Source organism: Hyperolius riggenbachi, chromosome 8, assembly GCF_040937935.1.
Source record: "Hyperolius riggenbachi isolate aHypRig1 chromosome 8, aHypRig1.pri, whole genome shotgun sequence".
Taxonomy (NCBI): Eukaryota; Metazoa; Chordata; class Amphibia; order Anura; family Hyperoliidae; genus Hyperolius; species Hyperolius riggenbachi.
The window spans coordinates 87,732,998-87,753,556 of NC_090653.1; positions in this window are offsets into that span (position 1 = coordinate 87,732,998).

Genomic DNA, 20,559 nt, shown 5'->3' on the forward strand with positions numbered 1-20,559 from the left:
CACATTCACTGTGCAGATTTTGCACACTAAAGGTTAAATAAAATAAATCTGGAGAGGAATAAGGTGGCTATTGGGGAGGAGGAGGCCACAGTACAGGGTGGGCTATTTATATGGATACACCTTAATTTGGCTATTTATATGGGTACATAATTGTATGTGAATGGTAAAATTAACAAACAAAACCACCACTATTGGTCTGACACTAACCCACATTGGATAGATCCCTCCAAGACTGTTGGAACAAAAACATTGGTGGTATGATGTGGTATATAGGGTGTATATATAGATCAGGTGTATCCATATAAATGGCCCACCCTGTAGTATCCTTTAGTTTTGCAATGTGTAATATTGTATATCTTACATTGTATGTGTAAATGCATGTATGCTGTTTTCTCTTTTTCTGTGTTGTCTCTATTTTGTCTTCCAGATGGAGCTCGAGAAATATTTTTTATGTTGATGAAGAGTTGGGCATGGGATTTGTTATCACATACCATGTGTTTGCACTGTCTCCTTGCAACTTTCTTGCACTTTTTTGTTTGTTTTTTATTCTCTTTTCGAGTATAATAAGTATGCATATATGATCTTTTTTTTTTTACAGGTCACTGTGTGCATTTCATAAGTAGTATTTTATATCTGTTATTGTATGTGTTAATGCATGTAAGTTGGTATCTCTTTTTTTGTATTGTCTCTCTTCTGTTTTCTTTCAGGTGGCGGTCGACAAGTATTTTTCATGTTGAAGAGGAGTTTGGCATCGGATTTGTTATAACATCTATTTGTTCTTTCTCCTTGCAACTTTCTCACTCTTTTTGTCTGACATTTTTTCTCTTTTTCAGTATGATATGTATGCATATATAAACAATCTTTTTTCACAGGTCACTTTGTGTGCATTTCATGGGTAGTATTTTATATCTGTTATGGTAAGTGGTAATGCATGTAAATTGGTACCTCTTTTTTGTTTTGTCTCTCTTCTGTTTTCTTTCAGATGGCGGTCGACAAGTGTTTTTCATGTTGAAGAGGAGTTTGGCACCGGATTTGTTATAACATCTATTTGTTCTTTCTCCTTGCAACTTTCTCACTCTTTTTGTCTGACATTTTTTCTCTTTTTCAGTATGATATGTATGCATATATAAACAATCTTTTTTCACAGGTCACTTTGTGTGCATTTCATGGGTAGTATTTTATATCTGTTATGGTATGTGGTAATGCATGTAAATTGGTACCTCTTTTTTGTGTTGTCTCTCTTCTGTTTTCTTTCAGATGGCGGTAAACAAGTGTTTTTCATGGTGAAGAGGAATTTGGCATTGGATTTGTTATAACATCTATTTGTTCTTTCTACTTGCAACTTTCTTACTCTTTTTGTCTGATTTTTTTTCTCTCTTTTTCACTATGATATGTATGCTTGTGAATTGTTATGGCAGTGGCAGTTGGGCGTATTTGTGTCTTCACATTCACTGTGCAGATTTTGCACACTAACTGTTAAAGAAAATAAATCTGGAGAGGAATAGGGTGGCTATTGGGGAGGAGGAGGCCACAGTACAGGGCGGGCCATTTATATGGATACACCTTAATTTGGCTATTTATATGGGTACATAATTGTATGTGAATGGTGAAATTAACAAACAAAACCACCACTATTGGTCTGACACTAACCCACATTGGATAGATCCCTCCAAGACTGTTGGAACAAAAAAATTGGTGGTATGATGTTGTATATGGGGTGTATACATAGATCAGGTGTATCCATACAAATGGCCCACCCTGTAGTATCCTTTAGTTTTGCAATGTGTAATATTTTATATCTTGCATTCTATGTGTAAATGCATGTATGCTGTTTTCTATTTTTCTGTGTTGTCTCTCTTTTGTCTTCCAGATGGAGCTCGAGAAATATTTTTTATGTTGATGAAGAGTTGGGCATGGGATTTGTTATCACATACCATGTGTTTGCTCTGTCTCCTTGCAACTTTCTTGCACTTTGTTTTTTATTTTATTTTCCAGTATAATAAGTATGCATATATGAACTTTTTTTTTTACAGGTCACTGTATGCATTTCATGGGTAGTATTTTATATCTGTTATAGTATGTGTTAATGCATGTAAGTTGGTATCTCTTTTTTGTATTGTCTCTCTTCTGTTTTCTTTCAGATGGCGGTCGAAAAGTATTTTTCATGTTGAAGAGGAGTTTGGCATCGGATTTGTTATAACATCTATTTGTTCTTTCTCCTTGCAACTTTCTCACTCTTTTTGTCTGACATTTTTTCTCTTTTTCAGTATGATATGTATGCATATATAAACAATCTTTTTTCACAGGTCACTTTGTGTGCATTTCATGGGTAGTATTTTATATCTGTTATGGTATGTGGTAATGCATGTAAATTGGTACCTCTTTTTTTGTGTTGTCTCTCTTCTGTTCTCTTACAGATGGCGGTCGACAACTGTTTTTCATGGTGAAGAAGAGTTGTGCATGTGAATTGTTATGGCAGTGGCAGTTGGGCGTATTTGTGTCTTCACATTCACTGTGCAGATTTTGCACACTAAAGGTTAAATAAAATAAATCTGGAGAGGAATAGGGTGGCTATTGGGGAGGAGGAGGCCACAGTACAGGGTGGGCTATTTATATGGATACACCTTAATTTGGCTATTTATATGGGTACATAATTGTATGTGAATGGTAAAATTAACAAACAAAACCACCACTATTGGTCTGACACTAACCCACATTGGATAGATCCCTCCAAGACTGTTGGAACAAAAACATTGGTGGTATGATGTGGTATATAGGGTGTATATATAGATCAGGTGTATCCATATAAATGGCCCACCCTGTAGTATCCTTTAGTTTTGCAATGTGTAATATTGTATATCTTACATTGTATGTGTAAATGCATGTATGCTGTTTTCTCTTTTTCTGTGTTGTCTCTATTTTGTCTTCCAGATGGAGCTCGAGAAATATTTTTTATGTTGATGAAGAGTTGGGCATGGGATTTGTTATCACATACCATGTGTTTGCACTGTCTCCTTGCAACTTTCTTGCACTTTTTTTTTTGTTTTTTATTCTCTTTTCGAGTATAATAAGTATGCATATATGATCTTTTTTTTTTACAGGTCACTGTGTGCATTTCATGAGTAGTATTTTATATCTGTTATTGTATGTGTTAATGCATGTAAATTGGTACCTCTTTTTTGTGTTGTCTCTCTTCTGTTTTCTTTCAGATGGCGGTCGACAAGTGTTTTTCATGGTGAAGAGGAGTTTGACACCGGATTTGTTATAACATCTATTTGTTCTTTCTCCTTGCAACTTTCTCGCTCTTTTTGTCTGACATTTTTTCTCTTTTTCAGTATGATATGTATGCATATATAAACAATCTTTTTTCACAGGTCACTTTGTGTGCATTTCATGGGTAGTATTTTATATCTGTTATGGTAAGTGGTAATGCATGTAAATTGGTACCTCTTTTTTGTGTTGTCTCTCTTCTGTTTTCTTTCAGATGGCGGTCGACAAGTGTTTTTCATGTTGAAGAGGAGTTTGGCACCGGATTTGTTATAACATCTATTTGTTCTTTCTCCTTGCAACTTTCTCACTCTTTTTGTCTGACATTTTTTCTCTTTTTCAGTATGATATGTATGCATATATAAACAATCTTTTTTCACAGGTCACTTTGTGTGCATTTCATGGGTAGTATTTTATATCTGTTATGGTATGTGGTAATGCATGTAAATTGGTACCTCTTTTTTGTGTTGTCTCTCTTCTGTTTTCTTTCAGATGGCGGTAAACAAGTGTTTTTCATGGTGAAGAGGAATTTGGCATCGGATTTGTTATAACATCTATTTGTTCTTTCTACTTGCAACTTTCTTACTCTTTTTGTCTGATTTTTTTTCTCTCTTTTTCACTATGATATGTATGCTTGTGAATTGTTATGGCAGTGGCAGTTGGGCGTATTTGTGTCTTCACATTCACTGTGCAGATTTTGCACACTAACTGTTAAAGAAAATAAATCTGGAGAGGAATAGGGTGGCTATTGGGGAGGAGGAGGCCACAGTACAGGGCGGGCCATTTATATGGATACACCTTAATTTGGCTATTTATATGGGTACATAATTGTATGTGAATGGTGAAATTAACAAACAAAACCACCACTATTGGTCTGACACTAACCCACATTGGATAGATCCCTCCAAGTCTGTTGGAACAAAAAAATTGGTGGTATGATGTTGTATATGGGGTGTATACATAGATCAGGTGTATCCATACAAATGGCCCACCCTGTAGTATCCTTTAGTTTTGCAATGTGTAATATTTTATATCTTGCATTCTATGTGTAAATGCATGTATGCTGTTTTCTATTTTTCTGTGTTGTCTCTCTTTTGTCTTCCAGATGGAGCTCGAGAAATATTTTTTATGTTGATGAAGAGTTGGGCATGGGATTTGTTATCACATACCATGTGTTTGCTCTGTCTCCTTGCAACTTTCTTGCACTTTGTTTTTTATTTTATTTTCCAGTATAATAAGTATGCATATATGAACTTTTTTTTTTACAGGTCACTGTATGCATTTCATGGGTAGTATTTTATATCTGTTATAGTATGTGTTAATGCATGTAAGTTGGTATCTCTTTTTTGTATTGTCTCTCTTCTGTTTTCTTTCAGATGGCGGTCGAAAAGTATTTTTCATGTTGAAGAGGAGTTTGGCATCGGATTTGTTATAACATCTATTTGTTCTTTCTCCTTGCAACTTTCTCACTCTTTTTGTCTGACATTTTTTCTCTTTTTCAGTATGATATGTATGCATATATAAACAATCTTTTTTCACAGGTCACTTTGTGTGCATTTCATGGGTAGTATTTTATATCTGTTATGGTATGTGGTAATGCATGTAAATTGGTACCTCTTTTTTTGTGTTGTCTCTCTTCTGTTCTCTTACAGATGGCGGTCGACAACTGTTTTTCATGGTGAAGAAGAGTTGTGCATGTGAATTGTTATGGCAGTGGCAGTTGGGCGTATTTGTGTCTTCACATTCACTGTGCAGATTTTGCACACTAAAGGTTAAATAAAATAAATCTGGAGAGGAATAGGGTGGCTATTGGGGAGGAGGAGGCCACAGTACAGGGTGGGCTATTTATATGGATACACCTTAATTTGGCTATTTATATGGGTACATAATTGTATGTGAATGGTAAAATTAACAAACAAAACCACCACTATTGGTCTGACACTAACCCACATTGGATAGATCCCTCCAAGACTGTTGGAACAAAAACATTGGTGGTATGATGTGGTATATAGGGTGTATATATAGATCAGGTGTATCCATATAAATGGCCCACCCTGTAGTATCCTTTAGTTTTGCAATGTGTAATATTGTATATCTTACATTGTATGTGTAAATGCATGTATGCTGTTTTCTCTTTTTCTGTGTTGTCTCTATTTTGTCTTCCAGATGGAGCTCGAGAAATATTTTTTATGTTGATGAAGAGTTGGGCATGGGATTTGTTATCACATACCATGTGTTTGCACTGTCTCCTTGCAACTTTCTTGCACTTTTTTTTTTGTTTTTTATTCTCTTTTCGAGTATAATAAGTATGCATATATGATCTTTTTTTTTTACAGGTCACTGTGTGCATTTCATGAGTAGTATTTTATATCTGTTATTGTATGTGTTAATGCATGTAAATTGGTACCTCTTTTTTGTGTTGTCTCTCTTCTGTTTTCTTTCAGATGGCGGTCGACAAGTGTTTTTCATGGTGAAGAGGAGTTTGACACCGGATTTGTTATAACATCTATTTGTTCTTTCTCCTTGCAACTTTCTCACTCTTTTTGTCTGACATTTTTTCTCTTTTTCAGTATGATATGTATGCATATATAAACAATCTTTTTTCACAGGTCACTTTGTGTGCATTTCATGGGTAGTATTTTATATCTGTTATGGTAAGTGGTAATGCATGTAAATTGGTACCTCTTTTTTGTGTTGTCTCTCTTCTGTTTTCTTTCAGATGGCGGTCGACAAGTGTTTTTCATGTTGAAGAGGAGTTTGGCACCGGATTTGTTATAACATCTATTTGTTCTTTCTCCTTGCAACTTTCTCACTCTTTTTGTCTGACATTTTTTCTCTTTTTCAGTATGATATGTATGCATATATAAACAATCTTTTTTCACAGGTCACTTTGTGTGCATTTCATGGGTAGTATTTTATATCTGTTATGGTATGTGGTAATGCATGTAAATTGGTACCTCTTTTTTGTGTTGTCTCTCTTCTGTTTTCTTTCAGATGGCGGTAAACAAGTGTTTTTCATGGTGAAGAGGAATTTGGCATCGGATTTGTTATAACATCTATTTGTTCTTTCTACTTGCAACTTTCTTACTCTTTTTGTCTGATTTTTTTTCTCTCTTTTTCACTATGATATGTATGCTTGTGAATTGTTATGGCAGTGGCAGTTGGGCGTATTTGTGTCTTCACATTCACTGTGCAGATTTTGCACACTAACTGTTAAAGAAAATAAATCTGGAGAGGAATAGGGTGGCTATTGGGGAGGAGGAGGCCACAGTACAGGGCGGGCCATTTATATGGATACACCTTAATTTGGCTATTTATATGGGTACATAATTGTATGTGAATGGTGAAATTAACAAACAAAACCACCACTATTGGTCTGACACTAACCCACATTGGATAGATCCCTCCAAGACTGTTGGAACAAAAAAATTGGTGGTATGATGTTGTATATGGGGTGTATACATAGATCAGGTGTATCCATACAAATGGCCCACCCTGTAGTATCCTTTAGTTTTGCAATGTGTAATATTTTATATCTTGCATTCTATGTGTAAATGCATGTATGCTGTTTTCTATTTTTCTGTGTTGTCTCTCTTTTGTCTTCCAGATGGAGCTCGAGAAATATTTTTTATGTTGATGAAGAGTTGGGCATGGGATTTGTTATCACATACCATGTGTTTGCTCTGTCTCCTTGCAACTTTCTTGCACTTTGTTTTTTATTTTATTTTCCAGTATAATAAGTATGCATATATGAACTTTTTTTTTTACAGGTCACTGTATGCATTTCATGGGTAGTATTTTATATCTGTTATAGTATGTGTTAATGCATGTAAGTTGGTATCTCTTTTTTGTATTGTCTCTCTTCTGTTTTCTTTCAGATGGCGGTCGAAAAGTATTTTTCATGTTGAAGAGGAGTTTGGCATCGGATTTGTTATAACATCTATTTGTTCTTTCTCCTTGCAACTTTCTCACTCTTTTTGTCTGACATTTTTTCTCTTTTTCAGTATGATATGTATGCATATATAAACAATCTTTTTTCACAGGTCACTTTGTGTGCATTTCATGGGTAGTATTTTATATCTGTTATGGTATGTGGTAATGCATGTAAATTGGTACCTCTTTTTTTGTGTTGTCTCTCTTCTGTTCTCTTACAGATGGCGGTCGACAACTGTTTTTCATGGTGAAGAAGAGTTGTGCATGTGAATTGTTATGGCAGTGGCAGTTGGGCGTATTTGTGTCTTCACATTCACTGTGCAGATTTTGCACACTAAAGGTTAAATAAAATAAATCTGGAGAGGAATAGGGTGGCTATTGGGGAGGAGGAGGCCACAGTACAGGGTGGGCTATTTATATGGATACACCTTAATTTGGCTATTTATATGGGTACATAATTGTATGTGAATGGTAAAATTAACAAACAAAACCACCACTATTGGTCTGACACTAACCCACATTGGATAGATCCCTCCAAGACTGTTGGAACAAAAACATTGGTGGTATGATGTGGTATATAGGGTGTATATATAGATCAGGTGTATCCATATAAATGGCCCACCCTGTAGTATCCTTTAGTTTTGCAATGTGTAATATTGTATATCTTACATTGTATGTGTAAATGCATGTATGCTGTTTTCTCTTTTTCTGTGTTGTCTCTATTTTGTCTTCCAGATGGAGCTCGAGAAATATTTTTTATGTTGATGAAGAGTTGGGCATGGGATTTGTTATCACATACCATGTGTTTGCACTGTCTCCTTGCAACTTTCTTGCACTTTTTTTTTTGTTTTTTATTCTCTTTTCGAGTATAATAAGTATGCATATATGATCTTTTTTTTTTACAGGTCACTGTGTGCATTTCATGAGTAGTATTTTATATCTGTTATTGTATGTGTTAATGCATGTAAATTGGTACCTCTTTTTTGTGTTGTCTCTCTTCTGTTTTCTTTCAGATGGCGGTCGACAAGTGTTTTTCATGGTGAAGAGGAGTTTGACACCGGATTTGTTATAACATCTATTTGTTCTTTCTCCTTGCAACTTTCTCACTCTTTTTGTCTGACATTTTTTCTCTTTTTCAGTATGATATGTATGCATATATAAACAATCTTTTTTCACAGGTCACTTTGTGTGCATTTCATGGGTAGTATTTTATATCTGTTATGGTAAGTGGTAATGCATGTAAATTGGTACCTCTTTTTTGTGTTGTCTCTCTTCTGTTTTCTTTCAGATGGCGGTCGACAAGTGTTTTTCATGTTGAAGAGGAGTTTGGCACCGGATTTGTTATAACATCTATTTGTTCTTTCTCCTTGCAACTTTCTCACTCTTTTTGTCTGACATTTTTTCTCTTTTTCAGTATGATATGTATGCATATATAAACAATCTTTTTTCACAGGTCACTTTGTGTGCATTTCATGGGTAGTATTTTATATCTGTTATGGTATGTGGTAATGCATGTAAATTGGTACCTCTTTTTTGTGTTGTCTCTCTTCTGTTTTCTTTCAGATGGCGGTAAACAAGTGTTTTTCATGGTGAAGAGGAATTTGGCATCGGATTTGTTATAACATCTATTTGTTCTTTCTACTTGCAACTTTCTTACTCTTTTTGTCTGATTTTTTTTCTCTCTTTTTCACTATGATATGTATGCTTGTGAATTGTTATGGCAGTGGCAGTTGGGCGTATTTGTGTCTTCACATTCACTGTGCAGATTTTGCACACTAACTGTTAAAGAAAATAAATCTGGAGAGGAATAGGGTGGCTATTGGGGAGGAGGAGGCCACAGTACAGGGCGGGCCATTTATATGGATACACCTTAATTTGGCTATTTATATGGGTACATAATTGTATGTGAATGGTGAAATTAACAAACAAAACCACCACTATTGGTCTGACACTAACCCACATTGGATAGATCCCTCCAAGACTGTTGGAACAAAAAAATTGGTGGTATGATGTTGTATATGGGGTGTATACATAGATCAGGTGTATCCATACAAATGGCCCACCCTGTAGTATCCTTTAGTTTTGCAATGTGTAATATTTTATATCTTGCATTCTATGTGTAAATGTATGTATGCTGTTTTCTATTTTTCTGTGTTGTCTCTCTTTTGTCTTCCAGATGGAGCTCGAGAAATATTTTTTATGTTGATGAAGAGTTGGGCATGGGATTTGTTATCACATACCATGTGTTTGCTCTGTCTCCTTGCAACTTTCTTGCACTTTGTTTTTTATTTTATTTTCCAGTATAATAAGTATGCATATATGAACTTTTTTTTTTACAGGTCACTGTATGCATTTCATGGGTAGTATTTTATATCTGTTATAGTATGTGTTAATGCATGTAAGTTGGTATCTCTTTTTTGTATTGTCTCTCTTCTGTTTTCTTTCAGATGGCGGTCGAAAAGTATTTTTCATGTTGAAGAGGAGTTTGGCATCGGATTTGTTATAACATCTATTTGTTCTTTCTCCTTGCAACTTTCTCACTCTTTTTGTCTGACATTTTTTCTCTTTTTCAGTATGATATGTATGCATATATAAACAATCTTTTTTCACAGGTCACTTTGTGTGCATTTCATGGGTAGTATTTTATATCTGTTATGGTATGTGGTAATGCATGTAAATTGGTACCTCTTTTTTTGTGTTGTCTCTCTTCTGTTCTCTTACAGATGGCGGTCGACAACTGTTTTTCATGGTGAAGAAGAGTTGTGCATGTGAATTGTTATGGCAGTGGCAGTTGGGCGTATTTGTGTCTTCACATTCACTGTGCAGATTTTGCACACTAAAGGTTAAATAAAATAAATCTGGAGAGGAATAGGGTGGCTATTGGGGAGGAGGAGGCCACAGTACAGGGTGGGCTATTTATATGGATACACCTTAATTTGGCTATTTATATGGGTACATAATTGTATGTGAATGGTAAAATTAACAAACAAAACCACCACTATTGGTCTGACACTAACCCACATTGGATAGATCCCTCCAAGACTGTTGGAACAAAAACATTGGTGGTATGATGTGGTATATAGGGTGTATATATAGATCAGGTGTATCCATATAAATGGCCCACCCTGTAGTATCCTTTAGTTTTGCAATGTGTAATATTGTATATCTTACATTGTATGTGTAAATGCATGTATGCTGTTTTCTCTTTTTCTGTGTTGTCTCTATTTTGTCTTCCAGATGGAGCTCGAGAAATATTTTTTATGTTGATGAAGAGTTGGGCATGGGATTTGTTATCACATACCATGTGTTTGCACTGTCTCCTTGCAACTTTCTTGCACTTTTTTTTTTGTTTTTTATTCTCTTTTCGAGTATAATAAGTATGCATATATGATCTTTTTTTTTTTACAGGTCACTGTGTGCATTTCATGAGTAGTATTTTATATCTGTTATTGTATGTGTTAATGCATGTAAATTGGTACCTCTTTTTTGTGTTGTCTCTCTTCTGTTTTCTTTCAGATGGCGGTCGACAAGTGTTTTTCATGGTGAAGAGGAGTTTGACACCGGATTTGTTATAACATCTATTTGTTCTTTCTCCTTGCAACTTTCTCACTCTTTTTGTCTGACATTTTTTCTCTTTTTCAGTATGATATGTATGCATATATAAACAATCTTTTTTCACAGGTCACTTTGTGTGCATTTCATGGGTAGTATTTTATATCTGTTATGGTATGTGGTAATGCATGTAAATTGGTACCTCTTTTTTGTGTTGTCTCTCTTCTGTTTTCTTTCAGATGGCGGTAAACAAGTGTTTTTCATGGTGAAGAGGAGTTTGGCATCGTATTTGTTATAACATCTATTTGTTCTTTCTACTTGCAACTTTCTTACTCTTTTTGTCTGATTTTTTTTTCTCTCTTTTTCACTATGATATGTATGCTTGTGAATTGTTATGGCAGTGGTAGTTGGGCGTATTTGTGTCTTCACATTCACTGTGCAGATTTTGCACACTAACTGTTAAAGAAAATAAATCTGGAGAGGAATAGGGTGGCTATTGGGGAGGAGGAGGCCACAGTACAGGGCGGGCCATTTATATGGATACACCTTAATTTGGCTATTTATATGGGTACATAATTGTATGTGAATGGTGAAATTAACAAACAAAACCACCACTATTGGTCTGACACTAACCCACATTGGATAGATCCCTCCAAGACTGTTGGAACAAAAAAATTGGTGGTATGATGTTGTATATGGGGTGTATACATAGATCAGGTGTATCCATATAAATGGCCCACCCTGTAGTATCCTTTAGTTTTGCAATGGGTAATATTTTATATCTTGCATTCTATGTGTAAATGCATGTATGCTGTTTTCTATTTTTCTGTGTTGTCTCTCTTTTGTCTTCCAGATGGAGCTCGAGAAATATTTTTTATGTTGATGAAGAGTTGGGCATGGAATTTGTTATCACATACCATGTGTTTGCACTGTCTCCTTGCAACTTTCTTGCACTTTTTGTTTGTTTTTTATTCTCTTTTCGAGTATAATAAGTATGCATATATGATCTTTTTTTTTTTACAGGTCACTGTGTGCATTTCATAAGTAGTATTTTATATCTGTTATTGTATGTGTTAATGCATGTAAGTTGGTATCTCTTTTTTTGTATTGTCTCTCTTCTGTTTTTTTTCAAGTGGCGGTCGACAAGTATTTTTCATGTTGAAGAGGAGTTTGGCATCGGATTTGTTATAACATCTATTTGTTCTTTCTCCTTGCAACTTTCTCACTCTTTTTGTCTGACATTTTTTCTCTTTTTCAGTATGATATGTATGCATATATAAACAATCTTTTTTCACAGGTCACTTTGTGTGCATTTCATGGGTAGTATTTTATATCTGTTATGGTATGTGGTAATGCATGTAAATTGGTACCTCTTTTTTGTGTTGTCTCTCTTCTGTTTTCTTTCAGATGGCGGTAAACAAGTGTTTTTCATGGTGAAGAGGAATTTGGCATCGGATTTGTTATAACATCTATTTGTTCTTTCTACTTGCAACTTTCTTACTCTTTTTGTCTGATTTTTTTCTCTCTTTTTCACTATGATATGTATGCTTGTGAATTGTTATGGCAGTGGCAGTTGGGCGTATTTGTGTCTTCACATTCACTGTGCAGATTTTGCACACTAACTGTTAAAGAAAATAAATCTGGAGAGGAATAGGGTGGCTATTGGGGAGGAGGAGGCCACAGTACAGGGCGGGCCATTTATATGGATACACCTTAATTTGGCTATTTATATGGGTACATAATTGTATGTGAATGGTGAAATTAACAAACAAAACCACCACTATTGGTCTGACACTAACCCACATTGGATAGATCCCTCCAAGACTGTTGGAACAAAAAAATTGGTGGTATGATGTTGTATATGGGGTGTATACATAGATCAGGTGTATCCATATAAATGGCCCACCCTGTAGTATCCTTTAGTTTTGCAATGTGTAATATTTTATATCTACCATTGTATGTGTAAATGCATGTATGTTGTTTTCTCTTTTTCTATGTTTTCTCTATTTTGTCTTCCAGATGGAGCTCGAGAAATATGTTTTATGTTGATGAAGAGTTGGGCATGGGATTTGTTATCACATACCATGTGTTTGCACTGTCTCCTTGCAACTTTCTTGCACTTTTTGTTTGTTTTTTATTCTCTTTTCGAGTATAATAAGTATGCATATATGATCTTTTTTTTTTTACAGGTCACTGTGTGCATTTCATAAGTAGTATTTTATATCTGTTATTGTATGTGTTAATGCATGTAAGTTGGTATCTCTTTTTTTGTATTGTCTCTCTTCTGTTTTCTTTCAGGTGGCGGTCGACAAGTATTTTTCATGTTGAAGAGGAGTTTGGCATCGGATTTGTTATAACATCTATTTATTCTTTCTCCTTGCAACTTTCTCACTCTTTTTGTCTGACATTTTTTCTCTTTTTCAGTATGATATGTATGCATATATAAACAATCTTTTTTCACAGGTCACTTTGTGTGCATTTCATGGGTAGTATTTTATATCTGTTATGGTATGTGGTAATGCATGTAAATTGGTACCTCTTTTTTGTATTGTCTCTCTTCTGTTTTCTTTCAGATGGCGGTAAACAAGTGTTTTTCATGGTGAAGAGGAGTTTGGCATCGGATTTGTTATAACATCTATTTGTTCTTTCTCCTTGCAACTTTCTCACTCTTTTTGTCTGACATTTTTTCTCTTTTTCAGTATGATATGTATGCATATATAAACAATCTTTTTTCACAGGTCACTTTGTGTGCATTTCATGGGTAGTATTTTATAACTGTTATGGTATGTGGTAATGCATGTAAATTGGTACCTCTTTTTTGTATTGTCTCTCTTCTGTTTTCTTTCAGATGGCGGTAAACAAGTGTTTTTCATGGTGAAGAGGAGTTTGGCATCGGATTTGTTATAACATCTATTTGTTCTTTCTACTTGCAACTTTCTTACTCTTTTTGTCTGATTTTTTTTCTCTCTTTTTCACTATGATATGTATGCTTGTGAATTGTTATGGCAGTGGCAGTTGGGCGTATTTGTGTCTTCACATTCACTGTGCAGATTTTGCACACTAACTGTTAAAGAAAATAAATCTGGAGAGGAATAGGGTGGCTATTGGGGAGGAGGAGGCCACAGTACAGGGCGGGCCATTTATATGGATACACCTTAATTTGGCTATTTATATGGGTACATAATTGTATGTGAATGGTGAAATTAACAAACAAAACCACCACTATTGGTCTGACACTAACCCACATTGGATAGATCCCTCCAAGACTGTTGGAACAAAAAAATTGGTGGTATGATGTTGTATATGGGGTGTATACATAGATCAGGTGTATCCATATAAATGGCCCACCCTGTAGTATCCTTTAGTTTTGCAATGTGTAATATTTTATATCTACCATTGTATGTGTAAATGCATGTATGTTGTTTTCTCTTTTTCTATGTTTTCTCTATTTTGTCTTCCAGATGGAGCTCGAGAAATATGTTTTATGTTGATGAAGAGTTGGGCATGGGATTTGTTTTCACATACCATGTGTTTGCACTGTCTCCTTGCAACTTTCTTGCACTTTTTGTTTGTTTTTTATTCTCTTTTCGAGTATAATAAGTATGCATATATGATCTATTTTTTTTTTACAGGTCACTGTGTGCATTTCATAAGTAGTATTTTATATCTGTTATTGTATGTGTTAATGCATGTAAGTTGGTATCTCTTTTTTTGTATTGTCTCTCTTCTGTTTTCTTTCAGGTGGCGGTCGACAAGTATTTTTCATGTTGAAGAGGAGTTTGGCATCGGATTTGTTATAACATCTATTTGTTCTTTCTCCTTGCAACTTTCTCACTCTTTTTGTCTGACATTTTTTCTCTTTTTCAGTATGATATGTATGCATATATAAACAATCTTTTTTCACAGGTCACTTTGTGTGCATTTCATGGGTAGTATTTTATATCTGTTATGGTAAGTGGTAATGCATGTAAATTGGTTCCTCTTTTTTGTGTTGTCTCTCTTCTGTTTTCTTTCAGATGGCGGTCGACAAGTGTTTTTCATGTTGAAGAGGAGTTTGGCACCGGATTTGTTATAACATCTATTTGTTCTTTCTCCTTGCAACTTTCTCACTCTTTTTGTCTGACATTTTTTCTCTTTTTCAGTATGATATGTATGCATATATAAACAATCTTTTTTCACAGGTCACTTTGTGTGCATTTCATGGGTAGTATTTTATATCTGTTATGGTATGTGGTAATGCATGTAAATTGGTACCTCTTTTTTGTGTTGTCTCTCTTCTGTTTTCTTTCAGATGGCGGTAAACAAGTGTTTTTCATGGTGAAGAGGAGTTTGGCATCGGATTTGTTATAACATTTATTTGTTCTTTCTACTTGCAACTTTCTTACTCTTTTTGTCTGATTTTTTTTCTCTCTTTTTCACTATGATATGTATGCTTGTGAATTGTTATGGCAGTGGCAGTTGGGCGTATTTGTGTCTTCACATTCACTGTGCAGATTTTGCACACTAACTGTTAAAGAAAATAAATCTGGAGAGGAATAGGGTGGCTATTGGGGAGGAGGAGGCCACAGTACAGGGCGGGCCATTTATATGGATACACCTTAATTTGGCTATTTATATGGGTACATAATTGTATGTGAATGGTGAAATTAACAAACAAAACCACCACTATTGGTCTGACACTAACCCACATTGGATAGATCCCTCCAAGACTGTTGGAACAAAAAAATTGGTGGTATGATGTTGTATATGGGGTGTATACATAGATCAGGTGTATCCATACAAATGGCCCACCCTGTAGTATCCTTTAGTTTTGCAATGTGTAATATTTTATATCTTGCATTCTATGTATAAATGCATGTATGCTGTTTTCTATTTTTCTGTGTTGTCTCTCTTTTGTCTTCCAGATGGAGCTCGAGAAATATTTTTTATGTTGATGAAGAGTTGGGCATGGGATTTGTTATCACATACCATGTGTTTGCTCTGTCTCCTTGCAACTTTCTTGCACTTTGTTTTTTATTTTATTTTCCAGTATAATAAGTATGCATATATGAACTTTTTTTTTTACAGGTCACTGTATGCATTTCATGGGTAGTATTTTATATCTGTTATAGTATGTGTTAATGCATGTAAGTTGGTATCTCTTTTTTGTATTGTCTCTCTTCTGTTTTCTTTCAGATGGCGGTCGAAAAGTATTTTTCATGTTGAAGAGGAGTTTGGCATCGGATTTGTTATAACATCTATTTGTTCTTTCTCCTTGCAACTTTCTCACTCTTTTTGTCTGACATTTTTCTCTTTTTCAGTATGATATGTATGCATATATAAACAATCTTTTTTCACAGGTCACTTTGTGTGCATTTCATGGGTAGTATTTTATATCTGTTATGGTATGTGGTAATGCATGTAAATTGGTACCTCTTTTTTTGTGTTGTCTCTCTTCTGTTCTCTTACAGATGGCGGTCGACAACTGTTTTTCATGGTGAAGAAGAGTTGTGCATGTGAATTGTTATGGCAGTGGCAGTTGGGCGTATTTGTGTCTTCACATTCACTGTGCAGATTTTGCACACTAAAGGTTAAATAAAATAAATCTGGAGAGGAATAGGGTGGCTATTGGGGAGGAGGAGGCCACAGTACAGGGTGGGCTATTTATATGGATACACCTTAATTTGGCTATTTATATGGGTACATAATTGTATGTGAATGGTAAAATTAACAAACAAAACCACCACTATTGGTCTGACACTAACCCACATTGGATAGATCCCTCCAAGACTGTTGGAACAAAAACATTGGTGGTATGATGTGGTATATAGGGTGTATATATAGATCAGGTGTATCCATATAAATGGCCCACCCTGTAGTATCCTTTAGTTTTGCAATGTGTAATATTGTATATCTTACATTGTATGTGTAAATGCATGTATGCTGTTTTCTCTTTTTCTGTGTTGTCTCTCTTTTGTCTTCCAGATGGAGCTCGAGAAATATTTTTTATGTTGATGAAGAGTTGGGCATGGAATTTGTTATCACATACCATGTGTTTGCACTGTCTCCTTGCAACTTTCTTGCACTTTTTGTTTGTTTTTTATTCTCTTTTCGAGTATAATAAGTATGCATATATGATCTTTTTTTTTTTACAGGTCACTGTGTGCATTTCACAAGTAGTATTTTATATCTGTTATTGTATGTGTTAATGCATGTAAGTTGGTATCTCTTTTTTTGTATTGTCTCTCTTCTGTTTTCTTTCAGGTGGCGGTCGACAAGTATTTTTCATGTTGAAGAGGAGTTTGGCATCGGATTTGTTATAACATCTATTTGTTCTTTCTCCTTGCAACTTTCTCACTCTTTTTGTCTGACATTTTTTCTCTTTTTCAGTATGATATGTATGCATATATAAACAATCTTTTTTCACAGGTCACTTTGTGTGCATTTCATGGGTAGTATTTTATATCTGTTATGGTAAGTGGTAATGCATGTAAATTGGTACCTCTTTTTTGTGTTGTCTCTCTTCTGTTTTCTTTCAGATGGCGGTCGACAAGTGTTTTTCATGTTGAAGAGGAGTTTGGCACCGGATTTGTTATAACATCTATTTGTTCTTTCTCCTTGCAACTTTCTCACTCTTTTTGTCTAACATTTTTTCTCTTTTTCAGTATGATATGTATGCATATATAAACAATCTTTTTTCACAGGTCACTTTGTGTGCATTTCATGGGTAGTATTTTATATCTGTTATGGTATGTGGTAATGCATGTAAATTGGTACCTCTTTTTTGTGTTGTCTCTCTTCTGTTTTCTTTCAGATGGCGGTAAACAAGTGTTTTTCATGGTGAAGAGGAATTTGGCATCGGATTTGTTATAACATCTATTTGTTCTTTCTACTTGCAACTTTCTTACTCTTTTTGTCTGATTTTTTTTCTCTCTTTTTCACTATGATATGTATGCTTGTGAATTGTTATGGCAGTGGCAGTTGGGCGTATTTGTGTCTTCACATTCACTGTGCAGATTTTGCACACTAACTGTTAAAGAAAATAAATCTGGAGAGGAATAGGGTGGCTATTGGGGAGGAGGAGGCCACAGTACAGGGCGGGCCATTTATATGGATACACCTTAATTTGGCTATTTATATGGGTACATAATTGTATGTGAATGGTGAAATTAACAAACAAAACCACCACTATTGGTCTGACACTAACCCACATTGGATAGATCCCTCCAAGTCTGTTGGAACAAAAAAATTGGTGGTATGATGTTGTATATGGGGTGTATACATAGATCAGGTGTATCCATACAAATGGCCCACCCTGTAGTATCCTTTAGTTTTGCAATGTGTAATATTTTATATCTTGCATTCTATGTGTAAATGCATGTATGCTGTTTTCTATTTTTCTGTGTTGTCTCTCTTTTGTCTTCCAGATGGAGCTCGAGAAATATTTTTTATGTTGATGAAGAGTTGGGCATGGGATTTGTTATCACATACCATGTGTTTGCTCTGTCTCCTTGCAACTTTCTTGCACTTTGTTTTTTATTTTATTTTCCAGTATAATAAGTATGCATATATGAACTTTTTTTTTTACAGGTCACTGTATGCATTTCATGGGTAGTATTTTATATCTGTTATAGTATGTGTTAATGCATGTAAGTTGGTATCTCTTTTTTGTATTGTCTCTCTTCTGTTTTCTTTCAGATGGCGGTCGAAAAGTATTTTTCATGTTGAAGAGGAGTTTGGCATCGGATTTGTTATAAAATCTATTTGTTCTTTCTCCTTGCAACTTTCTCACTCTTTTTGTCTGACATTTTTTCTCTTTTTCAGTATGATATGTATGCATATATAAACAATCTTTTTTCACAGGTCACTTTGTGTGCATTTCATGGGTAGTATTTTATATCTGTTATGGTATGTGGTAATGCATGTAAATTGGTACCTCTTTTTTGTGTTGTCTCTCTTCTGTTTTCTTTCAGATGGCGGTAAACAAGTGTTTTTCATGGTGAAGAGGAGTTTGGCATCGTATTTGTTATAACATCTATTTGTTCTTTCTACTTGCAACTTTCTTACTCTTTTTGTCTGATTTTTTTTTCTCTCTTTTTCACTATGATATGTATGCTTGTGAATTGTTATGGCAGTGGTAGTTGGGCGTATTTGTGTCTTCACATTCACTGTGCAGATTTTGCACACTAACTGTTAAAGAAAATAAATCTGGAGAGGGATAGGGTGGCTATTGGGGAGGAGGAGGCCACAGTACAGGGCGGGCCATTTATATGGATACACCTTAATTTGGCTATTTATATGGGTACATAATTGTATGTGAATGGTGAAATTAACAAACAAAACCACCACTATTGGTCTGACACTAACCCACATTGGATAGATCCCTCCAAGACTGTTGGAACAAAAAAATTGGTGGTATGATGTTGTATATGGGGTGTATACATAGATCAGGTGTATCCATATAAATGGCCCACCCTGTAGTATCCTTTAGTTTTGCAATGGGTAATATTTTATATCTTGCATTCTATGTGTAAATGCATGTATGCTGTTTTCTATTTTTATGTGTTGTCTCTCTTTTGTCTTCCAGATGGAGCTCGAGAAATATTTTTTATGTTGATGAAGAGTTGGGCATGGAATTTGTTATCACATACCATGTGTTTGCACTGTCTCCTTGCAACTTTCTTGCACTTTTTGTTTGTTTTTTATTCTCTTTTCGAGTATAATAAGTATGCATATATGATCTTTTTTTTTTTACAGGTCACTGTGTGCATTTCATAAGTAGTATTTTATATCTGTTATTGTATGTGTTAATGCATGTAAGTTGGTATCTCTTTTTTTGTATTGTCTCTCTTCTGTTTTTTTTCAGGTGGCGGTCGACAAGTATTTTTCATGTTGAAGAGGAGTTTGGCATCGGATTTGTTATAACATCTATTTGTTCTTTCTCCTTGCAACTTTCTCACTCTTTTTGTCTGACATTTTTTCTCTTTTTCAGTATGATATGTATGCATATATAAACAATCTTTTTTCACAGGTCACTTTGTGTGCATTTCATGGGTAGTATTTTATATCTGTTATGGTATGTGGTAATGCATGTAAATTGGTACCTCTTTTTTGTGTTGTCTCTCTTCTGTTTTCTTTCAGATGGCGGTAAACAAGTGTTTTTCATGGTGAAGAGGAATTTGGCATCGGATTTGTTATAACATCTATTTGTTCTTTCTACTTGCAACTTTCTTACTCTTTTTGTCTGTTTTTTTTTCTCTCTTTTTCACTATGATATGTATGCTTGTGAATTGTTATGGCAGTGGCAGTTGGGCGTATTTGTGTCTTCACATTTACTGTGCAGATTTTGCACACTAACTGTTAAAGAAAATAAATCTGGAGAGGAATAGGGTGGCTATTGGGGAGGAGGAGGCCACAGTACAGGGCGGGCCATTTATATGGATACACCTTAATTTGGCTATTTATATGGGTACATAATTGTATGTGAATGGTGAAATTAACAAACAAAACCACCACTATTGGTCTGACACTAACCCACATTGGATAGATCCCTCCAAGACTGTTGGAACAAAAAAATTGGTGGTATGATGTTGTATATGGGGTGTATACATAGATCAGGTGTATCCATATAAATGGCCCACCCTGTAGTATCCTTTAGTTTTGCAATGTGTAATATTTTATATCTACCATTGTATGTGTAAATGCATGTATGTTGTTTTCTCTTTTTCTATGTTTTCTCTATTTTGTCTTCCAGATGGAGCTCGAGAAATATGTTTTATGTTGATGAAGAGTTGGGCATGGGATTTGTTATCACATACCATGTGTTTG